General features: G+C 44.2%; 1 protein-coding gene across 1 annotated transcript in view; it reads right to left on the minus strand.

Moving 5' to 3' along the window:
* The window catches only part of DPYD (dihydropyrimidine dehydrogenase), a 3651715-nt gene that overhangs the window by 3215329 nt on the left and 410480 nt on the right, over nucleotides 1-25906 (minus strand). The window lies entirely within an intron of this gene.

Consider the following 25906-nt stretch of genomic DNA (forward strand, 5'->3'; position numbering starts at 1 on the left):
ATTCTGGCTTCCATTGTAAACAGCCCACCAAGACTGAACTCCCTAATGATCCTCACTCCAAACTCTCTCCAGAACTCAGCCTTTTGGACCTTTCTGCCCCACTTGACACTGTTGACCACTCCCCTCTCCTTCACACTCTCCAGGTGCTTGGGTTTTGCAAATCTGGTCTTGCCTGAATTGCCTCCTACCTGGAAGGTTGATCCTTTAAAATCTTTAGGAGCTCCCGAAAATCAGACCCAACCCCTGTCCCTGTCGGCATTCACACAGATCAGCCCTAGGGCCTCTGCTCTTCCCCCTCTATACCTCTGACCTAGGAAGACCCATCTCGTCCTTTAGCTTTCACTTTCACCGTTTTGCTGATGACACTCAAATATTTTTATCCTTTTCCCCCTTCACCTTAGCCATTTTGGAACAGATGGACAGACTACAAACTTGCTCAGTAAAATGAGTCACTGGAGTCTCTGCTGCCTCATGCTGAAGTCTTCAAAACTGAAATCATCTTTCCCTCATGTTCCAATACCACAAATCACAGCCAGCCCAAATGTTGATCTCTTCAAGGTTCGGCTTAAACATCACTTGCTAAAGTGGGAGCTCCCCCTACTATCACTCCCATCCTCCCTAGCTGATCCACCACATCCTCCAATGATGCTTAATAATGTAATATTGTATATTTAATTAGTACCCCCCTTTAGTTTGAAGCAATTGCCCTGTAAGGTTAATGTTACCGTCGTAGGTCACCTGTTAGCTTATATACATATTATTTATGTTTGTTTTGGCCCTGGTATAGGTCCTATTTTGTTACTACTTGTTCTCACCTTTATGTTGTTGAAAAGGCACCCTTCATATGAATGCCTCCGCCATTTATGTTAAAATGGACATCCCTGTTCTTGAAAAAAATAAAAATAGAGAAAGAGGGAAAGTCTGTTTGAAACGATTCCAGGGTGACGACCGTGTCATGGTAAGGAGTCCTGGTTTCTGTGATGACCATCACCGCGTATTTGCAGTGATGGGAATTAAGATTTATTTTGAAAAAGGAGGTTTATTACAGAAGGTTTGGCAATTATGCTTTCCACAGTAAGGCCAACATGTGGTGCAGAGTTAGAGAAGGTAGTTTCTCAAGTCAATGATGGCAAGAGGTTAGGATGGATGAGATGAGCGTGGGTGGTATGGGTGAGCGACGAGTGGCCTGTGTGGGTTTTGATGAAGAGTGAAGAATGGGAAGGTCAGGCATGTGGAGGGGAGAAGGGGTAATGGAAAGAAGAGATGGGACTAGGCAGAGGCCATGGGACAGTGTGAATGACAAACCAGTTAGGAGAAGCACAATTGTGGGTTTGTGGTAGGCAAGGAGGGATGAAGGCTGCACATGAGTGAACTCAGGTAACCAGGTGACTATACAGTGCAAATGAAAAATTAAATCAGTGTCCTGACCACCATTATCCTACAGTGGACATGCCTGTACACCAATAATCCCCATGAAGAGTGTATTGATACAGTCAGATCTTTTACATCTTAAGAATCTACCTGATGTTTATTACACATTTTTGATCTCACTCATTACTCAAATTGAAAGAAAACCATTTTCATCACAACAGTTTTATAGACAGTGACATGTTTCATCATCGGGGGCATAGATATGGGCATAGACAGCATGTAGAAATTCAAACAGGGCTGCCTGTACCCTTTACAAAATACAGACTAACTGCAATTTCTTGCCTTTTCCCAATTCTTGTCACTCCCGATCATTGATTAAGACCAGCCCTTTTACACAACCTTTACGCAACAAAAAATGAATCACTGAATTATTTGGCTATTGAAATGATTGGGCAGTTTTTACATTGACAATAGAGTGAAGACAATTTTAAAACGGTTCTGTAAAGTATATTGAGTACATCCACGTAAATGCCAAGCTGTTCCTCCAAGTTCTATGAAGTTTATATTACCATTATGCCCAACAAATCGGGTTCAATCCATTGCCAAATAATGGAGCATTTTGCAGAGTGATCCAGAAAGAAGTGAAATAGTTACTGAACTATCTACATTTGTGTTTAAACATCTCTAATTTGGGTGATACACTCACAATAAAAGACACTTTGGAAGTTGAGTCCAATACACAGATTTCTAATAAACTGAAGTGGGGCCTGTTCTGTTGCTTCACCTGTATTTGCTGCAATATTGTTAAAATGGATCATGTTGCCCATCCTGCTGTAGGGGAAACATGTTTAAGCCACTGAGTAATTTGAAAAATACAGCTTGAAATGCCTATGTGGCAAGGTTTATGTGGGACAAACCACTCACACTTTGATAATTGAGTAACAATATCAGTATCATTTCAAAATTGAGAGTTACGCATGACTTTGTTGAATTTAGCCATGCAGTGATTGAATCTAGATTTCAAGGTTTGGAACTGATTTGACCACTACTGGCGTATGGCGAGAGTCATTAATTTCCAAGAACGCAACATTTTCTGGATTTTCTCATCAGTCATGTCAACCATGTGCACTCAATGTGTATATTGATGGGAACATTTGCAATAAATAACTTGGTTAAATTGTTCTTACTGTATCCTTCATTGGTTTAAACATTGTTGGTCAATTTGTGATCAATACAGATTCATTAGTATTGTTTTCATTACTGTGTTCTATATTATTATTAATGCCATTTGATTCTGATATATCTTACTTTGTATACTCAGTCGAAAATAATTGATTTTATACTTTGTCATTTTTGCAATCAATTTTTTTCAGTGTTTGAATGTATGGTCTATCTTGTAACAAAATAGGTGGCGGCTGGAAGGTTTAGAATTAATCTTAACCTCTGGCATCGCTCTCGGCAACCCTCCAGATCATTGTTCTTCACCTGCCAAGCCATTACAGAAAGGGGAAAGATTATATGCAAATCAGGTTTGGTCCCACCCAAATGTTTTTTTTTTCTCTGTTTAATTTTTGAAAAATATCTTTCATAATGATTTGATAGCAATTATTTGTTGTGAATCCCGCTGAGTCCTCACAAAGTCCCTACCAAAAGTTTCCTCCCATGTGGCATGGGGAAGGCATCCACCACTGGATTCTAACCCTGGGGGTGGTATTAGCTGGGAGAATCACGTGGGAGGAGAAGGGCCTCAAGGAAACAGGAGGACTCTGTTAGGTGAGACACAGTATTTATGTTCCTCAGAGGAAGAGATTTTAGTTTAGATGCCAGAATATATATTTTTTTAAATGTATTTGGATTTGTATAGCGCCGAAGCCTGAGGGCATCAGGGCTCCGTTTCCAACCAGTTACATTTATCTTGACAATGACGCATAGCAGCACATAAGGGGAACACAACCATTTAGGGGATAATGGGGCATAGCTAAGGCATACCAATACTTCTGGCATCATGGCAAACACAACAGGTCAGGCAACATTATAGTTCTGAAGAGGCATGAGTACCAAGTGGACTTCCGAAGTCGATGGCCCCTATACAAAAAGCCTGGTTTTTAGGGCCTTGCAAAAGGCGCCGTAGGCAGATTCTGCTCTCAGGTCATGTGGGAAGGTGTTCCATTGGGTCGCAGATACTGTTGGGAAGCTGGCCTCTCCTGCTCTCAACCTTTTCACTTTTAATAGGATGAGTCAGTGCCTGGGTGGCTCTCAATGGTCTGGAGGATTTGAAGCATTCCATTTTCCGGGAAAGGTATTGAGGGGCTGTGTTTGAGAGGCACTTGTGCATGGACAACAGTGTTTTGAAGATTATCCTTTCTTGGATGGGGAGCCAATGGGCTTTTCTTCTCGCGGTGTAGATATGGTTTCTTTTGGAGATGTTCAGGGCTGCTTGTAGGGCATTGTTTTGAATGACCTGTAGTTTGAGCAGGTTCTGTTTGGAGGTTCCTGTAAATAGGAGGTTGAAGTAGTCCAGTACTAATCCAATGATAGCTCTGGCTATGGTTAGACCGTTGGTCAGAGAGAGAAAGTGCCTGGCTGCATTGATTAGTTTAGTTGTATAGGCAGATGAGGATGCAATTGCATTTACTTGTTTAATGAGGGAGAATGTGCATCTAGATGGACACCTACCATTTTTACAGAAGATGAGACAGGGATTTGGAAACCATCTATGCAGAAGGAGAAGTGTGGGCAGAGTTTCATAAGCATGGTGGCTGAACCAACAAGACAAATCTGTTTTATCATCATTCAGGCACAGGTGGTTTGAGGTCATCAATGAATGAATGGTGGCATACATTTTGGTTGATGGAGATGGAGTCTTCTTGAAATGAGCCAGTCAGTGGGAGGAGGATTTGAGTGTTATCCGCATAGTTAGTGTACGATATTCTTAAAGAGTCCAGGAGGTCAACAAGTGGTTTAATGAATATGTTGTATAGTGAAGGGGAGACACGGTAATCTTGGGGAGCACCACAGGTGATAGGGATGGGTGGGGCATGTACAATGTCAGAGAATACTCTCATGGTTCTATTTTCTAGGAATGAGGCCATCAAGGCAGCTGCTTTTGGTAGAAGTTGGCTGATCCTGTGAGGTGATTGCAGAGTGTGTTGTGGTCTACCAGATCAAAGGCAACAGATAGGTCAAGGAGTAGGAGAAGGACGGCCAGTTTGCCTTCATTTTGGCAAGTTGGATTTTGAGGTCTAGGAGTGCTGATTCTGTGACATGACAGGGTGGAAGCCTGATTGGCCCATATCTAGGATGTGGTAGGTTTCTAAGTATTCTTGCATTTGTAGGTATGCTGCTCTATTCAATATCTTTAGGAGGAAAGGAACTGTGGTGGTGGGTCGGTAGTTTGTGGGAGCCGATGGGTCTAAGGAGGGTTTTTTCAGAAAAGGGAGTACCCATCATTCCTTTAGACTGGTGGGGACTTTGCTGTATGAGAAGGGTGTGTTAATAAATCTTGCAATAAATGGGGTGTCTGTTTCTGAGCAATCTTTAATGGTAGATATTGGGCAGATGTCACCTTTGCATTTGGATGCTTTTAACTTTTTGAGGATGTTGGATACTTCTTTTTCAGACATGCCTTTGAAGTGAAACGCTGGCATGGACTGGTTTGTTGAGTTGGCTGTGATGGTAGTTGGAATACTAGCTGCTCTTTTCTTTGCAATTTTGTGTTGTAGGGTGACTGTTTTTTTGCGCATCATTTTGAATTCTGATACATCAGGCGTCATCCTTGGTGATGGTATTCAGAGGCTGGGATGGGATCTCCAGTTTTCTGAGGATTTTGAAAAGCTCATAAGAGTTGGAGCTGGCTTTAGCTATCCTAGAGTTGTAGACTGTGGTTTTAGCATTGATGATGGCCGGTTTCTAGTCCTTAGTTAAGTCTATAAAGGAGGTTTTGTTCATGACAGAGGGGATCTTTTTCCAAATGGTTTCTGCCTGCTTTTTTTGGGAGCGCAAGGCCGAGATGTCCAGGGAAAACCTTGAGTTGATGTGTGCTTTTGGTTTGGCCTTTCTAAGGAGGAGTGGAGCTACCCGATTCAACGCAGTGGTTAGACTGCTGGAGTAGAGGTCAGCATTGGGTCTCCTGAACTGGGAAGCTCGTGGTCCAAGGGCGATAGAAGTGTGGATATGAACTCTTTGGTGATGTTTCTGGTGCTGCGGCAGAGTCTTGGCAGTACGCTTTTGTTGTCGGATGGGTATGAGTTAAGTGTAAGGAGTGTAAAGGCAATGATGTGATGGTCTGACCAGGGGCAGGGAGTATCAGATCTGACTGTCACCTGACCATTAAGATCAGCTTCCCAGTTCAGGGTTCTTCCTTTACTGTGTGTTGGGTCTGTAACTTGGTGCGTAAATCTAAGATCAATGAGGGCATTTGCTACTGCCACTGCTGTTGTGTCCAGGGGGTCATGTAGACCCAGATTGAGGTCTGCTAGTAGTATGATTCTGGAGCAGGGTCTGATGTTATCTGTGATGGTGTGTGTGAGTGCTTTCTCGAAGTTTGGTGGGGGGGCCCAGGTGGCTGTACAGGATGTGCAGTGTGATTGAGTATGTTGGGGAGACTATACGTTTGTCTGAAAGTATCTTGCAGTTGGCGTTGATAGAGCTGATGATAGATCTGATACGTAGTGAATTCTATGGATGAGGGTGACGCTGTGTCCTCTGGAGTCAATTCTGTCACTTCTAAGTAGTGTGAAACCTTCGGTAGGGAGGTAGGGAGAGTACTGGGCCTGAAGCTTAGTGAAGCCCAGTTTCCGATATTGCTCGGAGGTCTAGTTGAATGGCTATGATTAGGTTGTTGATCTCCAGGGTGTGTGCAGGGAGGGATATGGCATTGATGAGGGGATCACGGATGATGCGACAGTCTGGTGGGCAAGCGGCAGGCTATTGGCTTCAGTTTTGATTATGGGCAGCGTGGATTTTTGTTGACTGAGCAATCTGCTGTTAGGTATTGCTTTGATATTAGGGGGTGGCATGAGGCGGTTGGGTTTCAAATGTTGTGATGGGAGGGTGTGTCATTCTGTGGGGGGTGAATAGCTGAGTAAGCTGGCCAGTTCAGGATGTCTGGTGGGCTGTGTCCTTAGGTTGGGTGGCTAGTGAGGATCTGCAAGTAATGGAAGATTTTGGTCAATGGTTGGCTAGGGGACATGTGTGCTGAGTTCTGGCTCCAAAGTGGAGGTGTCTTATGGCAGATGTAGCAGGGAGGTGTTGAGATTTGGTTAGGGGTGCTCTTGTGCCCAATCTTTTGTTCCTATATAGTAGCAGTGGAGGATATAGGATATAGTAGCAGTGGAGGATCATGATTTAGACAGATGCTGTCCAAGAATGCATGGTGATGTGGATGTGGTCGCTTGCGTGAGTGGATGCGTAGGTTGTAGGGGTGGGAGTGAGGCTCTGGGGTTATGGTAGTGGGTAGTGCCTCTGACATGTCTCAGGTCAGTTTTACTGAGAGTCTCTGCCATTGCTTGGAGTAATGATGGCAGTCGCCTCCAACGCCAGTCCAGAAGTGGGCCGTGATAAGTGTAGGGTAAAGGCAGGGTGTTTCTAGTGTAGGTCGGAGGAGTTGTAGTGAGCGTAGGCTTGGTTTGATGGTGGGTATGGGGAGAGGGTGCTAGTCATTTGGGCTGCTTGCTGTGGCATGCCATAATTATGGCCAGGGTGCACCATGGTTTCCTGGTTGAGGGCAGGTGTGGGAGCGCTGATAGAATGGCTCAGGTTTTGGAATGTAACTTTCCCTGAGGACGTGCATCACTGGATATGTGAAGAGCAGGAAGTGTTGTTTAACATGATGGTTCGTGGGATGAAGGGGGTCGGGCAGGGGACGGGTTGTATGTATATGTAATAACATGCAGTCTGATTGAGGCTTCCTTTCCCAAAGCTATTCATCTTGGTGGTCGTGAACACTGTCATTATCAACCATTTATCAGAAGTAAGACTCCCCTTCATAAGGTTGCCCACATTTATAATGGTAAAGACTCGTGTAGCCAACAGGAGACGGATGAATCTGGACATCAGAACATTAACATCTTAAATTCTGATAAAGCCACTTCTCCATTAAATCTGTACCAATTGTTGACTACTTTAAAATTCCTTTTGTAGATGTGATTAAAGATGGAAGTGAAGTAGGTGAAGTTAAAACCAATGTCCAGAATAAAAAGAAGTAATTTGAACATTGGGGACTACACATCTCACAATGTCCAAAGTACTCGGATGAGGAAGAGGGATTCAGGTGCTAAAATGCAAGATGCAGTTTAGTGGTTCCAATGACCTACACCTGAGAGGGACTTTTTAGTATTGTGAGAAACCAGAGGGTCTTCTCATATCTATTCCCCATAGATCCTCTGAGCAGGTGGTCAGGTAAAGGCCATCACTTTTGGATCCTGCCCCTGGAGGCGGACAGGCGAGGAAGGATCACCTGAATAGTGGGTGCTTGGGCATTGGAGGTGGGATGCCCTTAGAAAAGACATAGTATTCCACATCCTCCTTTTATGAGGGAACCCTACCCCAGAAATGGTTATGGGATATTGTTCACCATGTTCCCTTATCTCTGAGAAGAGCCGAACATATCATCATACCAGACTTTTTAGACAGAGAAGGAGAAAGACTGTGGATGAAGTACCTTGAGCCAAAACACAGCATCCCCCTTATCCTTATGACAATCAACCTAGCCCTCTCCCGACCTTCATAGGTCATTATAAGGCAGTTCCATTTTTTCCCCCTTTTGGGGCAACCAAACATACTGATACGAGGAAGAAACAACTAAGAGTTATGAATAGTTCACACTTTCCCCACTCTAGTACTGATATGAGGAAGAAGCAACTGAGACTAATATGAACCACTTACTCTCACCACTTTGGTACTGGGACACAAAAGATGCATGAAGGTCAGGCACGTCCATGTAATCAGAGAAGGGCAGTATTTATTAATGATATTCACCTAAAGACCATTAAATGACCACAGGTGTATAAGAGTTGGAAGACTGAAGCACAAGGAGGAACAGGGAAAAAGGAAGGCAGAGAAGAAGGAGATATGTGGGAGCGAGAGAAGCTGAAATGCAGAGAAGCCGACCAAAACCCAAGTAGTCCTGCTGGGGTGGTTGTGCAGGACAGAGATGCAACAGAAGGGAAGGCAGGAAGCAGGCGCTGCCGAGAAGCAGAGGTGGAGCTGTGCATGAGAGCCGGAGTGTGCTGAATGAAGCACCCGGTGAACAGATTTTCCCACTCAGGATGATGCTGTTAACAGGAGCTGCCAGGTCCAGTTAAGTGTCAGGAACACTGGAACCACCAGAGTGCTCCAAGGGACCGTGAATGTAGTAGCGGTCCACTGAAACAAGCAAAGTTGCCTTTTTTGACTACTGAACTGAATGAAACAAGCAAAGTTGCCTTTATTTAATACCAACTTGAACGAAAGAAGCAAAGTTTCATTCATTGATTAACGAATTAAATGAATCAAGTAAAGCAGCATTTATGGAATAAAGAATTGAATGAAAGAAACAAGGCTACATTCTATTGAACCAAATTGAATGTAGCATGCAAGGATGCAGTTATTGAATGCTGAACTGAATGAAATAAGCAAAACCTGCATCCATTGAATACTGAATGAAAGGGAATAATAAACCTCATAAATATTGATCAATGAACTGAAAACAAATAAACTAGTTAAAGGAAAGACCGAGAGCAAAGTTAGAGTCAAGGTTGAGAAACCATTTGTATATTTAAGTTGTGGAGCTACACTGAAGAATTGACTTGGTTGGCTGAATATTTAACTACTCATGGAGAACTTGACAGTTCATGGTTGTGTGACGTGTAATCGCAGGACCATGTGGTCTAAAACTGTGCCAAGACCAGAGAATAAGTTTCAGTTGAATAAAGAACTGTTGAAAGTGAATGAATGGTACCTGGTTGTGTGACCTGTAATGGGTATATCCAGTGGTATAAAACTGTGGCAAGACCGGAGAACCCCTATTTGCTAACAAGGAAGTTTGCCGTTGTGTGAAAATGATAACGCCAATTGGTGTATAGCAGACTTGGGCAAAGGAGCCCTGAGTTGTAAAGAGTGGTTGTTTTATCTTTTGGTATTGAATTTTTTGGAAGAAAGCCCTGAGATGTGTTGCCCTGGAACTGTATTGTATTGTGTATTTGTATTTGTATTTTATTTATTTATATAGCCCAGCCAGGCCCGAGGGCAACCGGGTGCATATCTTGATAAAGGATGTATAATACAGTACAGGATACATTTAAAAGTGGCAGGTTAGCACAGTACATACATACAATAAGGTTATACATAGTAAACAATGTAATGTGCAAGAATATCTACAGTCGCAGTATCGATGTACATATTTTACAATGTGCAGAGCACAATATCTACAAGTGGCAAGAAAACATACAGGCGGAGGCAGTTGAAGAGCCAGGGGAGGGTCCTGAGATATGTTTGGTCATTTAGGCAACATTGGTAGCTAGCCATAATTTGGTGCTTTGTTTGAAAAGGGTAGGAGAATGTTCAGATCTAATAGGGAAGGGAATCGAATTCCATAGTTTGGAGGCAAGGACAGGGAAGCTGATTCCCCCAGCTTTCTGCAATTTGTATCTGGGGATGGTCAGACAGTGTGCTTGAGCCGATCTAAGTAGTCGGGCAGGTGTGTAGTGTGAGAAGCGAGAGGAGAGATAGGTGGGGACCTGATTGTTCAGACATTTATGTGTGAGCGTAAGAGATTTCAGCGCAATTCTTTGTGTCACTGATAGCAAGTGTAAGCTTTTCCTAGTCTCGGAGATGTGTGAGGATCTGGAGATGTTGAGGGCAGCTCTAACTGCATTATTTTGCGTAACCTGTAGCTTTTTCAGGTTATGTTGGCTAGTCCCAAGATATAGGGCATTACAGTAGTCTAGTTTGGACATAACCAATGTCCTGGCTAGGATAGTGCAGTTCTGTGTGGTGAGGAAGGGGCGACATGCTGTAATAAGTTTACATGGGTAGTCGGATGCCGAGGCAACTGAATTAGTTTGTCTATTGAGTGATAGGGTGGAGTCGAGGTAAATTCCTAATGTTCTGGTGTCGGAAGAGACTTTAATAGTGTTACCATCGATGATGAAAGTCTTGAAGGCAGGGTCAAGTCTGTTCAGTCGTTGTTGGGAGCCCAGGATGAGGAGCTCTGTCTTATCGTCATTAAGGCAGAGCTGATGCTGGGCCATCCAAGCTTGGATGACTTGATAAATGTCATTCAAGGCTTTCGTATCCACTAGGTAGTCTCCTGTGATTGGGATGATTATCTGGGTGTCATCAGCGTAATTGGTGTAGGCGACACCCAGATATTCAAGAACATGAAACAGTGGTTTAGTGAAGACGTTATATAACGTTGGTGAATTGCATGAGCCCTGAGGTACCCCACATGGCACTGGGATGGGTTCTGCAGCAACGGTGGGTGAGAATACCCTCATCTGCCTGTTGTCCAGAAAGGAGCTGATCCATTTGGTAGCTTTTGTTGAAAAGTGGACAGTAGATTTCAAATGGCGACAGAGGATTTCATGGTTGACAAGATCAAAAGCTTACGATATATCTAGGAGTAATAGTAGGGCTAATTTGCCATTATCTTTTAGGTCCTCAATTTGAGTTTTCAGATCTAGTAGTGCTGTTTCTGTCCCATGTTTGGGGCGGAAACCAGATTGTCTTGTGCCAAGCAAGTTGTTGTTGTCTAGGTATTTTTGAATCTGTAAATACGCTGCCCTGTCCAGAATTTTCAATAAGAAAGGCACCGTGGTGATTGGCCTGTAGTTGGTGGGGATACTGGGGTCCAGCGTTGGTTTTTTCAGCAGTGGGATGACCCAAGCGTCTTTAAGGTTATCGGGTACAATGCCTGAAAGGAATGAGGAGTCGATAAATTCAGTGATGAATGGAGCAAGTTTATGGGCAGATTCCTTGATGATAGGTGCGGGACAGGAGTCGCCTTGACAATTGGAAGGTTTCAGTTTACTAATGATACTTTCCACCTCGTTAATGGTAAGAGGGTTTAAGCTGAAAGGAGTGTGTGTGAATGGGGGGTTTCTGGGTTTAAAGGTCAACGGATTGCTATGGGAAGGTGTTTGTAGGCAATTTTGATTGATATTAATTTTAGCCTGTATTGTGGATATTTTAGTAAGGTGAGCTTTTTGAATGTTTTCGCACCAGGTGCTGTCCTTATAAGGGTTGCTAGAATTAGGTTGTCTTTGTTAGTCTCGCAGTGTAGGCTTTTCCAAAGTGCTTTGCGTGCTCCACTTTGCTTTGCGAAGTGTTCTAAGATAAGGCGTGAACCAAGAGTTGAGATGTATACGCTGTTTGGGTTTCCTAGTTTTAAAGGGTGCTATGGTGTTAATAGCTTTGAGCAAGGTTTGATTGAAGATGTCCACCATGACCGTTGCGTCGTCAGGTGAGAGAGCTTGATTATTAACAATGGGCAAGATCAAGGGAAGAAGTTTGTCCTTGGGGATATCCTTTTTGTTTCTAGTAGGGATGGATGGTGCAATGTTGGGTTTGATGTGGGGATCTATGGCTGGTATATCAAAAACGATTATGTTCTGGTCTGACCAAGCACAACGGTCGTTAGAGATGATATGTGTGTTACAGTTTAAGTCGGCAATCCAATTGAGCACCTTCCCTTTGGAGTGGGTAGGTTCAAGGATGCGATGAGAGAATCCTAGATTTAAGATATTACTGGCGATCTCGCCAGCATGTGAGTCATTAGCATCTAATAGTCCGAGATTAAGGTCACCCAGGAATAGAACTTGGGAGTTAGGTTTGGTGGTGTCTGCCAGGGTGGTAGAGATGTCATTAGAGAAGGTAGCAAGTGGACCCGTAGGTCTATAAATCGGGTGCATAGTAGCTGTACTGTTGTGGGAAAGAGAAAGTTTGACTGAAATGGATTCAGCAGAACTGAGTTGTGTGTTGGGGATTGATCTTATGTTGATGTCATCTTTGTGGATGAATGCGACTCCGCCTCCTTTGGAGAGGTTGGAGTTGCGGTCATTTCTGATAATGAAGTATCCATTAGGAATGGCAAGTGCCAATAAAGGGCCTGAGGCTGCATGAAGCCACGTTTCCGTAATGGCGATAAAGTCGAGGTTTTGTGTAGTGATGAGATCAACGATATCAAAGGCATGGGCGGTGAGGGATCTAGCATTGATGAGAGCACCCCTCACCTCATTTTTGGGTGGTGTCTTAAGGCTGTCTGTTTGTATCTGGGCAGGATGGGTTTGGCTGGTGTTAGTGTGGTCAGTGTGAGTGATAAATTGACGTTTGGGTACATGAAGGAATCTGAATCTTAATCTGAAATTTCTCAGATGTAGCGGGCATGGTTGATTAGGTGTAGGTTTAGTAGCAAAGTGTTGTAGCCATAAGGCAGGAGAGTTGAAGTAGGGATTGGTGTTGTGCAGTAGGTTGGGCTTTTGGGTAGAACAGAGCATCGGTGTAAGAGGTGCGGTAGGTGCGGCGGAGTGATAGACTAATGGCTCAGTGGCAAAATTCAGATTTAGCGACATGGTGGAGGTATAATCCACGTCAGTTTTGTATGTTGAATAAGGCAGTAATAAAGCACTTAGCACTGGTCCAGTCAGGGGAGTAACTGCGGCCCAGAGTGCAGTGAGGTAGCAGATAGTATATAGGTGCAGCAGCATATCGAGTCAGGGTCTGATGATAGTGGCAGAATGTTGTATGTGAAGTAAAGCAGTGTTAAACTACCTATGGATGGTGCAGCAAACCCAAGTAGCAGCATATGTCTGGGTGCCGAGCAGGGTAGGTCACCTAGGGCTGTGGCAGTAATTATGGAGATCACTGTAGGCTAGGTACGGTAGATCACCCTAAGGCCATCTATGGCTAGGTGTATCAAAACACAGGTAAATCAGCAATTGGGAGGTTAGCGTAAGCTAAATGCAAAAGTCAGCGAGGAGTCGCCTAGGGCTGGGAGCAGCAAGACACAGGTAAATCAGCAATTGGGAGGTTAGCGTAAGCTAAATGCAAAAGTCAGCGAGGAGTCGCCTAGGGCTGGGAGCAGCAAGACACAGGTAAATCAGCAATTGGGAGGTTAGCGTAGGCTAAATGCAAAAGTCCAACGAGAGGTCGCCTAGGGCTAGGAGCAACAAGACATAGATACATCAGCAATTGGGAGATCAGTGTAGGTTAGATCTGATAATCCAAAGATAGCACCACCTAGGGCTAGAGATACATCATAGCAGCATAAAAAAATGGGAAAAATGAAAGCTCAGCCAATCAGGGCTGACTTGGTCACCTGGCAACGTGTAAACAACGTTGCGGGCACCATTTTAGGAGCGCTCCTCGTGGAGCAGGCGAAATTGGGCAATGCAGAGGGGGGATGAGACAAAACAATGGTGCTGGGGATCCTTGGGTGTTGCTGCAATGGGCCTTCTTACCCCAATGAGCTGCGATGATGCACGGGTGATGCGGCTGCCGTCGTCCATGTCAGTGATGGCCGTTACTCCAGGCCGCGGCACGGCAGTGAGGGCTCCTGCCCTACCAACGAGGCTGCTGCCGGATAGATGGACTTGTGGGCAGGCTAAGGCAGAGGATGGCCTTATGTGGGCGGCCTTAGTTGGGAAGGCCGGCTATCGCCTTCTGGTTTCACGCTGCTGGGAAAAATGAAAGCTCAGCCAATCAGGGCTGACTTGGTCACCTGGAAACGTGTAAACAACGTTGCGGGCACCATTTTAGGAGCTCTCCTCGTGGAGCGGGTGAAATTGGGCAATGCACAGGGGGGATGAGGCACAACAATGGTGCTGGGGCTCCTTGGGTGCTGCTACAATGGGCCTTCTTACCCCAATGGGCTGCGATGAAGCAGGGGTGACGCAGGTGCCTTCGTCCATTTCGGTGATGGCCGTTACTCCAGGCCGGGACACGGCAGTGAGGGCTCCTGCCCTACCAACGAGGCTGCTGCTGGATAGATGGACTTGTGGGCAGGCTAAGGCAGAGGATGGCCTTATGTGGGTGGCCTTAGTTGGGAAGGCCGGCTATCACCTTCCGGTTTCGCGCTGCTGGGAAAAATGAAAGCTCAGCCAATCAGGGCTGACTTGGTCACCTGGCAACATGTAAACAACGTTGCGAGCACCATTTTAGGAGCTCTCCTCGTGGAGCGGGCGAAATTGGGCAATGCAGAGGGGGGATGAGGCACAACAATGGTGCTGGGGAACCTTGGGTGTTGCTGCAATGGGCCTTCTTACCCCGATGGGCTGTGATGATGCAGGGCTGATGTGGGTGCCGTCGTCCACGTCGGTGATGGCCGTTACTCCAGGCCGCGATACGGCAGTGAGGGGTCCTGCCCTAGCAACAAGGCTGCTGCCGGATAGATGGACTTGTGGGCAGGCTAAGGCAGATGATGGCCTTATTGAACTTGTGGAAGGGGGTCCTCACCTTTACACACATGTGGAACCTCATTGCTTCAAGTCCCAAAGAAGGGAAATTGAACAGAGGAACAGAGGATAGCACAGGGGCAACACGCTGGTCTTGGAAGAGAGACTCTGCAGAGCAACAGAGTTTAGAATCCCAGATCCACACTTAGAAACCGAACTAAGCTACGGAATAAGGCACATTATAAAAAAAACAATAAAATAAATGAAACATTGTAACTAACTTATTGACATTTGAGGAAAAGAAGCTGAGAGTAAGCCAGAGCTGTAAATAATTATGAATTTTACTTTTGGAACACTATTTAGTTTATGGTTGACATATTGTTTTGTCTTAGTTGTTAGGGCAAGTATAGGTTTTGGACATAGACACACCTTTCTGTTGAACAAACTGACACAGACTTGCCTTAGTTTCTTTAGGTAGGGAAACCCCACCTTAGCATATGACAAGGCCTTACTCCATCCTGACATTTTTGTTAATAAAAGACTTTTGTTACACATTGAATCTGTTGTCTGTGTCTCCTTCCATGATGCCAATCTCACACTATAAAGGACCCCCTCAGATGCAGGCCATTAGGAGTAGTAGAAGTGGAGTGTGTGCAGTGACTCCACATTTCGGTGGCAGCAGAAGAAGCAGAAAATGAGAGCCGCAAGAGCCGCAGCTATTGTGAGAGCGGATGATGGTCCCAGGAGAGTCTCAAAATTTAAAGGCCTTGAATGCAGAGGATGCATTGTGGGAAGTGTTACTGTGTTAAGCTTTCCCACTTTTGATGTCCCTGAATGAAGAGGTTGCCTGGCGTTAAGCATTTGTTTAAAAATATTTCCCTATTGTAACTTGTGTTCCGGTGCCAGGAGAGCACCAGAGTGTCTGTGGAGCGAGGAACACTCCTCTCCCAACTGGCACGTGCATTTGGAGGTGAAAAGAACCAGTTTATCGTGCAGAGCAAAGAAGAGGAAGCAGAAGGCACAGTGGCAAAAGGAGTGCGCGTACATGTATACAGCAACCAGTGAGTTCCCTGTTAATGTGTAATCCTGGAACATTCTGTAATCACCCGCTGACCATAAACAATGGTTTTGAATACCGAACTGATGTTAATAAGTTATGGAGGCAGAATAAGACTAATTTTGAATACTGAACGGATACAAAGAAGCTGAAGTGGCAGAGTAAGAACCTTGGGAGCAGGCAATAAGATTATAATGATACTTATAAAAGGCCAAGTAATTGCCAAAGCCAAAAAGGGGCAATATTACAAGGTAACAATAACCACCATTTTCAAAGCCAAGAGAGAGCAATTTTAAAAGAAGCCAACAAGAACTATTATTGCCAAAGCCAAGAGAGGGCGTCACTAAACCAAGTTAACCAGAACTATTATTGGCATATCCAACAGGGGGCAATACTAAAGCCAGTTACAGGGAATTAGTATTGCCTAAGCCGAAAGAGGGAAATACCAAAACAAGATAACAAGAATAATCATTGTCAAATAAAGAAGCACGCTGATTGTAAACCCTATTGCCAGAGTGATAAAGGGGCAATAGTTGGAAACCAGCCAAGCCTTGTCTAAGTCCAAGAAGAGCAACAATTAGAGAAAGCCATCTGCAGCATTTGCTTGATGAAAGAGTGGGAAAACAAAAGTAGCAGGAGAGCAGCCCTTCTAATAGAAAATATTCAGGAGGAGAGGAGCATAGCCTGCATTGCATGTGGCAATTAAAAGTGTGGAACAAACAGAACAAAAGTGTAATGTCTTCACAAAAGAAGTAGTCAATACTGAATTAGTTGAACGTCAAAAGACTTTACTTTGTATTTTGAAGCAAACCTTACCACCAAATGACTTGTGTTAGGAATTTTTCTTAATCCTGGCAGTCAAGTATAGCAGGGCAGGGACTTTGTAGTGGTACAGCTGGCAGTTTAGTAGACCAGGTAAAAGTCAATGAAGTACTGTGCTGTGGTAAAGACTTTGAAGAAGATGAATTTCAAAGACCACTAAAGTATGTTGTGTACTCATCTTCATCAATCTCTCTTCTGCTTTCGATACAGTCAACCATGTCATCATGCTCAACTGGCTCCATGATAACCTGGGTATCACGGATCAGGCCCTGGCATGGCTGACCTCTTTCTTCTCGGACCAACCCTCCCAGGTCCAACTTGGGTCCTTCCTCTCCTCTATTTCACTCTCTACCAGTGGTGTTCCCCAGGGGTCTAACCTTTCTCCCTGGCTATTCAACCAATATCTCACACCTTTCACCCACTGCATTGCTGCTCTCTGCTCCAACTTTCAGTGCTATGCGGATGACACTGAGCTTACTTTCAGGCTCCCCTCTACCACCTCCTATCCCTCTCTCATCCCGGATTGGCTGCCTGCAATCCAGGAGTGGTTTGCTGCCAATGATCTCTGCCTTCATGTCAGTAAAATGAAGATCCCCCTCATCGGCACACCTGCACCTTCCTTTCCTGTCACTCTCTGGACGACCACTCATGGCCCTCTTCCTGCTCCCACATGTGAGGCTAAGAACCTTAGGGCCATCTTTGACTCCACGCTCTCCTTCTCTCCTCAGATCTCTGATGTCTCTAAGAAGTCAAACTACCAACTGCACCTTATCAGAGGTATTCTTCCTTTCCCCACCTTCCACTATAAGCCCGCTGTCTCCAGAGCTCTGGTTCTCTCCAGGCTGGACTACTGCAACAGCTTTCTAAATCTGCCTGCCTCCAATCTCCTTCCTCTACAACTCATCCAGAACAGCACTGCAAGGCTTGTTGTTGGCCTCGGGAAAAGGGATCATATCTCTCCAGCCCTGAAATCTCCCCATTGGCTCCCAGTGGCTGCAAACATCACGTTCGAGACCCTCTGCATTGCCCACAAGGCCTTCTGGGGCCTGGGACCAAAACACCTCCAACTCTCTCTTCGGAAATATCTTCCTTCTTGAGCTCTTTGCTCCTCCACCTCCAACTCCTTGAGGGTCAGTCATTCTCTAAGCAACGAGTTGAGGGCAGCTCTTTTTCTTCGGCTGGTGCCTCCCTCTGAAACAGCTTCCCTGTGTCTCTGAAACTTGAGCAGAACCATCTCCAGTTCCAGAAGCACCACAAGGCCTTCCTCTTTGCTCCTGCCTTCTCTCTTTCTCTTCCCTGCTGATCTCCTGGCTGATACTGCACTGGTCACCTGGTTACCCTCGGAACTCCGGCCCAGGTCCCTGTCTGCCCGGTTGCACACCTGCACTGCCTCCTGGAAAGCCATGTGCTTGTGGTCTGTATCTGTAACCCTACAGTCTCCTTAACTGCACTTATTAGACACCTGTTTTCTGCACTTTTAACACTCGCACTGTCAACTGTTGGCTGCACTACTTGTTGTTTTGATCCCATGCCTGGCACTTGCACCCCTTTGCAACCGCCAGCACTTTTCCCATCCCCTCTCCCCTGCACTTGCGTGGTCTCAATATCACTAGGCCTAGTAAGATCAGTGGCTTTGTCCTTCCTCTGTTTCCCCTCCCTTGCCTTGTCACACCTTGAAACACTTGTGTATAGGTGCATTATAAATGCCATATCATATCACCACTGTTGTGGAAACATTATTGTTGATACAGATGAATTGTGGAAGTGTTTTTGTTTCCTAAAAAGAAGTTGTATTGAACTATTTGCTGCAAGCGGGGAAATAATGTTTTGTAGTCTATTTTTTACTTTGAAGCAAGAAGAACTGTATTGTTAGAAGTTTTTTGCTAGATGGAACATTCCGGTTTGAACTATTGATTCAAAATCCTGCTTTGAATCTGGGGAAGCGGATCTCACCCAGGTTAAAAGGAGAAACAGTTATAAGGCTTATATTGGACATACCGGTTATTTCTGGTATATTTAAACTGCCATATATTCATTTTATATGTTTGTTCTATGAATGGGTTTGAAGGACAGATTACTTTTGGTAGAGTGTTTCCTTTAGTTTATTTTGATAGGTATGAAAATGTTCTTCGGGGTCGGGATAGTGAGGCATGCATCAAACATTTTTGAGTTAATAAAATGGCATTTTATGAAAAACCTTTACCAAGTTGTGCACCTCAGATTTCTGACCCCTCACAATACTCACATGAACATGGTTGATTTTCTTACACAAGATTGTGTTTTTTTTCAAAATCTTGGACATATGTGGTGTCGGTCTAGCACTGCCATACTGTCACATGGGATTGGCACACAGTATATCACAGTAACGGGTTGCTGGGTGAAGTCATCATAAAAGTTCAAGTTTGTGCAGGATCAGCGATGTGCCATTGTTTCTTTAAAAGCTTGCTGGGCCTGGTTGAGTGGCGTTATGTATACCCCCAAATCAACACTAAGCTTTCAGTTTTTCTCCTCTCAGGAAATTATTTATGTGATTGTGTTGGGATATTGTCGATGTTGTGTTAAGTTTGGAATTCTTTGGCATTGGCAGGGTCTCTTTGTGAATTGGACACAACATTTCCTAATTCCTATATCATTTGTGCAAAGGTCCCTGAAACTTGTAATGAAGATTCAAAGAAAATAATATTTTGCATTGGACCCTTTATGAGCCTTTGTTGAATGTTGATCATTAAATCAGGATTTTCTCCATGAGATATTTGTAATTATCTTCCTGTAAATAATGGTGAAGGTTAACAGGACATAAGCCATGGTTTATGACTTCATAGTAGGTTTTTGCTCTCTTTTTGAGCTTTGCACCCCACACAGACTGAAGTGCATGAGCCTATTGTTTATATACCTCTCTGGGAATGATTTAATGGGAAATGCATCCACTCACAGTTGAATGATTGCTTCTCAAGCCTAAAAATGTTTGCCATATGGTGTTACCTATTTACCTTGTAGGTTTCTCCTCCTATCGCTTTGGTCAACTTTGCTTTGGGGTTAAGACTCATCTTCACCCTCCTAGCCTGGTACCCCTCCAAAAATCATCTTGTCCCAGATCTATACTGGGTCAGATGTAGCTGATATCCATTGGTCCTTATTTTGAAGATATAGACCAGCATGTTTGATGTGTTCCTATTTACACTACAATATTAATAATGAAAATGATCAGCGGGATGAAGAGAAGGTCCAGCAATTGTAACTTCCCTATTTGAGGAGTGGGACTTACTGTCCACTGGTATCATTTAGGGTAAGGTCTGCTCTCTACAGGCATAACAACCTCCTCCTTTTCATCTACAGGAGATATGTTACAGGAAGGTACCCAAAGCTGTGCAATTCAGATCTGTTGGCCTTCTGGGATATGCTAGCTGAGTGTAGGACCTCCTGAAGTGAGGAGTTGAACAGTTGCTTCACTGCTCTTTGACCCTGTGGCCCACCAAACAGTGGGGGTTGCTCACCATACCTCTGTCTCTGCCACTCTCTAATCCCTGCACTTATTGCCGATAGCCAGCCGAGTTAACTTTAAAGCTATCCGCATTGTAAACCAAGTCTTTTAGAAGATTGTCCCAGAGTACTTGCATCACACATTCTCCCGTTACATCCCTCTGTGGCCTCTTCGTTCAGCTACTACACTGGGTATATCTGTCCCCTGGGTGAGGTTCTGCAAAGCAGGGGTCACTCCTTTTTGGTTTCTGGAGCCCGGCTGCAGACCTCTCTCCCCCGCTCTCCACAGCATTCATGTACATCTTACAATCAGGTGGGCATTGAAAACCCATGTTCTTTCTGCATGACTGCTCCTTTAACCTGCCCCTCCTTTTTTTCACCCGCTTTCACTGTCTTGCCTCAGCATCACAATGCCCCAGTTGGTGTATGTTTGTTCTTTACAAATACTTGTAACATGACATAACATAACAAGATAAAGTGGTGTGTATCAGATAAGCTGTACTAGCACCATCTAAGTCTATGAGGTTTTACGTCCCCAAGCATTTATTTAGGGAAATCTTCACCAGGTGCAACAGCTGTCAAGGTGTTTCACTAGATAGTAGTGTTATCCCTCTCATTGTTTGTTGATATAACTCTGGGCCACAACCTATATGTTCACAGATCCATTTTTTGATATTTTCATAGGTCCACAAGTTCAATAGTCAATAGCCAGACTGGAATTCTCTGGTTTTGAGAGCCTTTCCCCTTTCTTCTGCCTACAGCATCTGCATCTGATTAAAAGTTTAAAACAAAAAAAATATATATGGTTCAGGATAATGGACAGAATATAATTGGTGCCGAGTGGATTATAATCACAGATTTTAGCTTGTAGTGACTTGTGTTCAATTAGATGTGCAATCATTGATTTAGGGGGTCTCATTCCCGCATTTAATTTTGTTTGTCTGTAAGATCAGTGGTATCATCCAGTAAATTCTACCTTGGAATACCTCAACTGTTTCCAATTCCAGAGGCAAGCTACCCTGTTCCATAACTGTGTAATGTATGTGCGTTTTGAGAATCAATTCTCTGGGTTTGGCGAGTGAATGCTTAATCTTGGGTAATTTGTCATGTGGGGTTGTGTTCTTCCTTGGGTGCGAGTCATCCTTCCAATCTAAACGCTGGTGGGCCATAGCATTTACAGGACTCAAATGGAGCGGGAGGGTACAAATATTCCACCTGAATTTCTGTCAGAAAGCACTGAAGGGGGGATGGGTATCTGAGCTGGGTCCACATCTACAAATCTTTGGAGTCCGGTAAAGGTATCTGTTGCTAGCCTCACTTTTTCAAAAATAAATACGTTGACTTTTTGCTGATTTCACCCGGTTGGCAAACATGATGTGCTAATGATTCATACCTTCTATTAGAGGTCCAGACACAATATGTCACACAAAGGCAGCGTCCAAAAAAAACCATACCAATGTAGTTGAAACATATTTAATATGACTGGTTTTCAAAAGGGAGGGCTGTAGGTAAAGGTTAACAAAAGTTAGTAAGCCTACATCGACTATGCCTTAGGGCGTTCCTAAAAATGTACAAATTCAGATGAAGTGTCAACCCAAAGTGTTTTCTTTCATTGCCAATAGGTTGTCAATTATTCTCGAAATGTAATTTGTGACTCACTGGGATCTCAGGTAGTGTTGGAGCATGGGTTCTAGGAGCAATATTAATTTGAAAGGAAATGAAACTAAGAGAAACAGTTATGGAAAATTAGATTACCAAAATTGTGTGTGGAATGGGATCTGAGCTGGAGGATCAGAGGTCCAACGTCCATGTTCCGATCTTGTGTCCCAAAACAGCTCACAAACATTTGCCCAGGACAACATTTGTTCCATGCCACTCAGGTGGGGTGGGGTGGGAATGGCCTACCTGAAAAGGAATGTATGTCTTATATCACAGGTCAGGAGGTCACTCTACTCAGACAGCCTACTCCTTCTGCCCTCAAAAGCTGTCTCCCTATTTCAGGCACTCTTGGCTTAGCCAAGACACATGCAACTCTCCTGGTTTTTCTTTGGATCATACCTGAATACTTTGGCAATTTTGGCCCCAGTGGTTTGACCAATATAAGTACTTATATCCAAATTCTTCCAGTCTAGTTCTTCTCACTCCATTACTTCTGCTACCAGAAATGCCATCAACCACACAATCAAGGTTTCCTGTTAAGTCACTGTTTATAGTGTGAGTGACAAAATGAAGGCTCTCAAATACTGCTCTCATTCTCTATTGTCTTTAAGTCTCATGATTAGCCTTACAAAAGTGTTGCACCTCCTTGCCAAACTCAGGGCAGGCATTATTGGTCTCTTCCTGATACTGTGCATTTATTGCCAATGTTGATTGGCATTTACACTAGCCCCCACAGCCCAAAGTTAAACACAGTATGACACCATGTTGGAATGAGTAAGTTTAATCATGGAGGATGGAGACCAATAACTCCAATTAAGCTGTGTCCATGTGTAAGTATTGCCTCACTGCAAGTAATTCTAGTGACTCATGTAGGATTCGGTGTCCCAGGTGTGCAGTCCATGCTTGAGGTTTTGCACACTGTGCATGGACTCTCTACTTCTGCTCTGAGAAAGTACCGTACAATTGGGTTTTTCGACCAACGGCACTCATTTCTGTGGTACGTGTTTTGTCATTCAGCAAAGCTAGTCCTAGTTTCTGATTGTCCAAGATGTAGTTATTCTCTTCAGAAAACACATTGCCGCTTAGCATCCAGGGGGTTCTTTCACCCTACTACGCACAGCAAAACGTCTGATTCTTTCAAGGAATGGCTGAGGCACCCTCTATATGCCACATCTATGGGTTATATCTCAAAGTAGGCTTCTGTCCATGGCCCTCTGACCTCCTGAGGCCCACCTTACATGCAATAGGTAGGTGACCTTTTCTCAGAAGACATGTATGTAGCTGGTACTTGTTTCAGTTTTGTGGTGATTGGATCTGCGTACTCAATAGTTTCATCCATACCTCTATGATCTAGCAGTAGAAGTGTTGTACGCAAAGATGTTTTGCACCTTTGCCCTATTTGATATCTCATACACTCAATTGTGGTCATCGTTTTTGTCTGACTCTTTCCAGCTAGAAGGCTATGTCTGATGTCCTGCTCCTCAGCATTGTGTCATGGTTTCTTCCCTTTGTGCTTGGCCGGATGAGATCTTTTGATATCACAGGTTAAGCTAACTGAACCATCACACAAGACATTTAAACGGGCTGTAGAAGCTGTGCATATTCTATTTCAACACATTGCGATCCTGCATTGCCAGTTGGAGACTGTCAACAACTTCTGTCTGGTAGAGACATGCAATTTCTGAATCACCAACGTGGCTGCCCAATGTGGGCTTCTTCTGCCTGCTCAATAGCTACAGTACCTTTATAAACCTCCCATCCAATGCACACCTCACCCAACCCTTAAACCTGGCCTATTTGTCGGCCCAGATATATTGAGGTCCAATATATTTGACTTTGTTTCAACAACGAGGATGCTTTCTCATTTTGTATTGCAGCTCGTGAAAAAAAAAACACATCACTCTGAGATTTTGTTTAAGATTCTGTAACAAATGCAGGTAATGTTGCCTTCCACAAACCTGATGTTTCATTGTGTGATGTGGGATGTTTTTACCCACCTACAATAAAACTGTGCAGTACTGGCATGGAAAACATCATGATGGCCAGAACTCCCCAGAGAGTGCACAGGGAAAACATGAAGAATAGGCTGCCACCCATTTTTGCCTATATTGTGAGCACAGGAGGGCACTGCCTAAAACCACCATTGGGCTACACACACAGTAGCCTGAAACCATTGGGAATGGCAATGCTGATTGCCAAAAGCAACCCAGAACTGTGGGGAATTACTTTTGTGTAAAACTGAACAAATGAAACAAAAGCAGACCAAGGAAAGACTTGCTAAGAGGTGGATACAATGTAAAACTATATTCTGAAATGACTTGAAGGAAGTAATTATTTAATGTATATGTAAAAATTGTAAGTGATTTAAACTGGGAACAAAAAGTGACATTTAGCTGAAACCTGGCTTAATGAAACTGGATTCTGCCTGACAACTACCCCCCGACAGTAGTTGAAACCTGCTCAGCCACTCTTTCCCTTGCCAAAAGGAGTTGTCACCTCTCTGATTAGATTAGGGGTGGAGCAGCTGGGGACTACAGGGAGTTGAACAAAGGCCTGTCCTGGACTCAGGCAAATGTTATATTGGGGGCGTCGTAAAATAGCTTCCTCTTCGGAGAAACTGGGGGGCAGCTGTGCCTCTGTGAACAAGCTGGCTTGGGGGAAGTGGATAAACCAGTTATTCCACCCTGTGATGTGGGAAGCCACACCCCTTTCTGACCAGAGCATAATTTTAAAAAGATAGATAACTCATAGTGTGGACTTGTCAGAATTACATAAGTAATATAATTATTTTTGTGATTTTTCTGTGAACATTTTGAGAGGCGTTAGGACCCTGTGGTGTATTCTGGGGGTTTGCTAGCGGAAAATAGGGTCTCACTCCAAATGTCTGCATGTTAAAAATCTGACACTTCATCAATTAATGTCCATACTCCTTGCGCACATGTGTGTAATTTTGGGTAAATGTCCGATATTGCAAAACCAGTTAAAAAGCGCAAAATGTTGTCATTTTTTAATGCAAGCCCCCAGGAAGATCAGAGGCAGACAAGCATGACCATAAGGAATATATAATGTGCACATGTAATTTCAACAAATTGTATATCTGGGAAAGATGTATTTGAATCAAATATAGATTTGTGGACAAACTGACCAGGGGAGGATCCTCTGACCCATAAACAGACCTCATCATGATGACAATCCATTTCCTTCCCCCAATCATGGGAGAGGGGAGAATTGGGCCAATGACAAGTAGAGAGGGGCAGGCTTAGCTAGGCCCAGGCACACACCCACTTTCTAAACACATAAAAGCAGACAGTGCAGGACAAGTGGAGATCCCTTTTTCACTTTCCGCGGGACGCTCTGCCGGGAGACTTCAGACTTCAATCCATCAATCTTCAGAGACCAAGACTTTACTTCAGAATTTGTAAAGAACAGGCCTAACCCACAAGCTGAGTTCTCTTCAGCAGGCCTCAAAATCATTTGCAGACTATTCACAGCCGGGCTGAGCTGTTGAGTCTGGCCTGAAACCCTGCGCCAGAAAGATCCAGAAGCAGTGCTGTACCCAGAGAAAGCAGAGACACCCAGAAAGCAGACCAGAGATCCAGAGAACCACAGGCCGCTGTATCCGGGGAGCTGACCCAGACGCTGTGAGCAGAACCGGTGTATGACAGACCCAGCAGAGCAGAGCTGACCCAGGCGCTGCGCGCAGAGACCGTCTGTGGCGAGGGAACCGCAGCCAATCCTGACCCGATCCGTGGCGTGGTCCAGTCCTTTCAAAGCTAGGAGTGAGTACTTAGATCAGATTGTGACAGAAATAAGCTCTTAGTTAAAATAATTTAATCCAACTATTTTAATCTGATTAGAACTGTCTCCTAGAAATCGTGTCACCTGTCATTTTCAAAGCTGTCACCTGTCAATTTGAGTTACTTTAAATCCGAAAAACGACCTTTACAAAATCGTTCATATCTCTGGAACCGTTTGTCCTAGGAACTTGGTTTAACTTTCCCCTGAAAGCTTAGAATCTCAGCTTTCCAACGAACCTAGGACCTACTACTCCTTATACTTTTGCCGTAATCGCGATTCACGCACTCGCGAATTTTGCCGCAATTTGCAATTTGGCCTGATTTCTTTACCGGTAAAAAGATAGCCGCTT

This window comes from Ambystoma mexicanum, chromosome 1q, assembly GCF_040938575.1.
Source record: "Ambystoma mexicanum isolate Mex_15411 chromosome 1q, UKY_AmexF1_1, whole genome shotgun sequence".
NCBI classification, from domain to species: domain Eukaryota; kingdom Metazoa; phylum Chordata; class Amphibia; order Caudata; family Ambystomatidae; genus Ambystoma; species Ambystoma mexicanum.